The sequence below is a fragment of the Herpailurus yagouaroundi genome, unplaced genomic scaffold (genome assembly GCF_014898765.1).
Source record: "Herpailurus yagouaroundi ecotype Mexico unplaced genomic scaffold, PumYag 67641, whole genome shotgun sequence".
Lineage (NCBI taxonomy): Eukaryota > Metazoa > Chordata > Mammalia > Carnivora > Felidae > Herpailurus > Herpailurus yagouaroundi.
Genome location: NW_024420442.1, coordinates 4,757,216 through 4,761,565, shown reverse-complemented (window position 1 = coordinate 4,761,565; position 4,350 = coordinate 4,757,216). Strand labels below are relative to the sequence as shown.

At 37.7% G+C, this 4,350-nt stretch overlaps 1 pseudogene; it reads right to left on the bottom strand.

The window, feature by feature from the left end:
* Nucleotides 1–1,392: 1,392 nt before the first annotated feature.
* On the bottom strand, nt 1,393–2,566 carry LOC121025423 (39S ribosomal protein L20, mitochondrial-like; annotated as a pseudogene).
* Nucleotides 2,567–4,350: the final 1,784 nt, after the last annotated feature.

The window sequence follows — 4,350 nt, the reverse complement described above, 5'->3', positions numbered from 1 at the left end:
ATCTCACAGTTCATGAGTTCAAGGCCCGCATAGGGCTCTCTGTTGTCAGCACAGAGCCTGCTTTGGATCCTTGTCCCCCTCTCTCTTTGCCCCTCCCCTGCTCATGCTCTCTTGCTCATTCTCTTTCTCTCTCTCAAAAATAAACATTTTAAAAATAACAGATTTTGGAGTCCAGCTGTGTTTCAGGCATAGTTAAATTTGTGAAGATTAAACCAAGTAAGGAGAGTTAAGGTCAAAAATTGGGAAATACCCATACCACACTGGTAATAAGAAAAGGAATGAATAAAAGGAAGAAAAAGATGAGAGGATAAGAAGAAAAGCAGAGGGTACAATCATGGAAGCCCTATGACAAAGGAATAGTAGAAGGAAAAGAAGAAGAAAGAGGAAGGGGGTGGTAAAAATCAGAAGGAGGAAGTTGACAAGGTAAAATACTACAGTATCCATGAGTCATTCAGATGACTTGATTTTAGATACACACACACACACACATATATATGTGTACATATATATATGTACGTATATATACGTACATATATACATATACATATGTATATATGTACATATATACATATATATATATATATATATATATATATATATATATATATATAGATAAAGAGAAAGCAAGTGGGGGGAGAGGAGAAGAAGGAGCCTTAAGCCCCAATGTGGGGCTTGATCCCACAACCCTGGGATCATGACCTGAGCCAAAATCAAGAGTCAGATGCTCAACCGACTGAACCACCCAGGCACCCCTAGATACATTTATTTCTTTATGACTTATAAAACCTTATTATCACTGTAGAGGGATGTAATGATATCCCCTATCATAATTGTGAACTTCTTTCGTAAGTTGTGGTTCTCTAAATTTTTACTTTATATATTTTAAGTGGACATAATCAGGTATTATAGGATACTCTATTGTAACATTCTAAGTGAAAACAAGAATGTATCTAAACATAATTTTTATCCCTTTATACACTTATAATATTAAAATATAATGATATAAACTATCTGATTAATATTTATATGTTTTAAACTACTCCATCCTTGTACATCAATCTCTTTGTATACTTACATTTTATGAGTGTATCTGTTATAAACTGCATACTGCTGATCTTTTTTTCTTCAATACCACATGAGCTTTATTCACAGAATCTGTGCAAGAGATTTCTGAATCTGTTCCAATGAGGGAAGAAACCCTTCTCTAAAACCAGTTACTAAAATGTAAATTAATATGATTGCCTACCGAACATATACACTGTTCACAAGAGAACATATACACTGTTTACAGGTAATTTTTAGCCTCTATTTTAGTTAGGGTGATCAACAGGGAGAAAAAAATCTTTCCCTAAGATACTCAGCTGCAAATGGCAGGCAGTGTTGGACTCCCCCTCAGTGATACTGCACCACTCTGGAAAATAGACCTTCAGGCTCATTCCTGGTGCCAAAGGCAGTAGCAATGATGAGGGAGCTTGGGGCAAGCTGAGGGCAAAATATAGGATGGCATGCTCACACCCCCATCCCGGGTAGAATATGTGTGATATTCCTCAGACACTCCTGGCTGGCTACCCAAGAACAAAAGAAAGGGGTATAAGTGCTTGCCATGGTAATGTGGGAAACTAAGGCAAATGAAAAATGAAATTCCCTTACTGCCTTTAGCCCACTGACAAGTCCTTGAGACCAGCAGAGTGATGTCACTCTAGGAGCTCCACTGCCTCAAGGATGACACTTTGCTGGGGTCAAAAGAGAACCTTGGCTTAACATTAATCCCAACCTCAAGGATCCTGTAGGTCTACTTCCTTTATCTCAACTGCCCTAAGATATATGCTGGCAATCATTCTGCAAGTGTATGACCCATCAATATACATCTTAAGGGTCTCATGACTGTGGTTTTATTAAACAGTAATAAATGGTGTTTCCCTAGCAACAGCTGCCCTTCAAGGTCCTGAAAACCTTGCTTCCAAAATTCCTTAGAGACATACTCTATCCCTGACCCCCTCCCAGCCTGAGGGTATATAATCAGTTACCCCTCACAACCCCAGTGCAGCTCTTCCTGTCCACGGGTCCTGCCTCCGTGCTTTAATAAAATCACCTTTTATTTCCACCTTTTTACACCAATGATGTCTTCAAGAATTCTTTCTTGGCCATCAGCTCTGGACCCCATGAGCCCCCCATCACTCCAAAACTTCATCAGCAAATCCTTCCTGTTGCCTTCTGATGGCCAAAGCAGTCAAAGATTTAAAAGTCTTTGGTTCATAGATGGCTAGACCTTCAAGTACTTTCCTGTTGACCTCCACCTGGCACTTAATTAAATTGACAATGAAAGCTGGGTGTACTGCAGGCTGTATTCCTGGGAAGCAGGCATAATTCTATTAATCCAGAGTGTCCTCATTCTCCTCTTCAGTCTTCACACTTTTTTACATTTCACAAAAGTTCTGGTGACAGCTCCGACCACCAGTCTGTAGCGCTGATTCTTCCTTCCCTGGAAATGCCCTGCGAGTTGAAGCACCTCTTAGACTCTCCAGTACCTCTCAGGGAGGCAAAGCTGTGTGGTGACGAAGACCATAGTGCCTGCGGGCCAGCCTTGCTAACCATTTTGAATCCTTTCTAAGAAAGTTGGTCTTTTAATGGAAACAACGAGTCTACTTGTAAGTAGTGTATATTTAATTTATATTTAACACCTATAGGATTTATTCACACCATTTATTTTGTCCCCAAATAATCTTTGATTCCTTTTTCCTTCCTTTGAAACTAATTTTTCAATCTTGCCACATTATTCTTTCCATTAATTTAAAATATATACATTCCATTTCTATTCTTTTAGTGCTTTCTCTGGAAATTTGTGCATGCATATTTAAGTTAATTCTAAAGTGGACCAATACATTTTGTCTCTTCCTAGATCATATACGTATTGTGGAACACATTAATTCTTTTACCATCCATTCAGTTTTAGATCCTCCTTCAGCTGTGAATAACATTTTCATTGAATGCATTATCCTACATTGCGCTTTAGGTTTTTTTTTTTTTGGCAAAAGTATAATATTCTGCTGGCCTTTGGCTTCCATCACTGCTGTTGACAAGTCAACTGTAAATTCACTGGTTGCTCATCTCTTAAGTACATTTTCTCTTCGAAGATATCCTACATGACCTCAATTTTAAATATCAATAATTTCATTAACATGGGCCTACTGTACAATTTCCTTTTATTTCTCTTACTTGGAATATTTAAGGTTTCTTAAATCTTTTGGACAATGTCCTTCATTGTTTTGTTTTTTTTAATGTAATCCCTATGCCCAACATGGAGTCACCCTTACAACACCAAGATCAAGAGTTGCACACTCTACAGTCTAAGCCAGCCAGGTGCCCTCCTTTAATTATTTTTAAAGTATCTCTGCTAGTATGTCCTTTTATTCTGCTTCTGCTCTAAAGTATCTCTGCTAGTATGTCCTTTTATTCTGCTTCTGCTCTATCTCTTCCTATTCTGTTAGTCTGATTAAAGGATAACACCCCTATTCCAAACATGGAATGAACAGCATTATTCCTGTTACCTCTTAATGAATTACCGTTAAAATGTAAAACAAAAACAAAAACAAAAACAGAAACAAGAAAACACTTATTATGGAAGAATAAAACAGAAAAAAACCCAATTATGTTGACATGTGATTATCCACCTTCATTTAGTTCTGATGAAAGGAAACGAATCCTGGTACAAAAAGAAACAAACACAAAAATGTCCAAAGCTTCATTCAACCCTAATACATTATGCAGAATGCCAATAGTGGAGAAGATAGGTGATCATTTTTGTGGCTGCTCAGGTTAAGAGTGTGGTTAGAGGAGTGCCTGGGTGGCTCAGTTGGTTAAGTGGCTGATTCTTGATTTTGGCTCAAGTCATGATCTCCCAGTTTGTGAGTTCAAGTCCTGCTTCAGGATCTGTACCGACAGCGCAGATCCTGTTTGGGATTCTCTCTCTTTCTCTCTCTCTCTCTCTCTCTCTCTCTCTCTCTCTCTCTAAATGCCCCTACCTGGCTCATATTCTCTCGACCTCTCTAAAAAATAAATGAATATATTTTTTTTAAAAAAGAGCATGGTTAGAAACAGAGTCATACATTGTCTACTCAAAGGAGAAACAGCATTACAACATCATAAAGGCCATATATGATAATCCCATAACAAAGATTATATTCAATGATGAAAAACTGAAAACTTTTCATCTAAGAAAGACAAGTATATCCACTCTAGCAACTTGTGAAACTACCTGACCTATTCAGAACAATCAGGGAAGAAAAACAAACAAATATAAGTCATCCATAAAGAATTAAAATTTTCTGTCTCCAGGTAACACCATCCAGT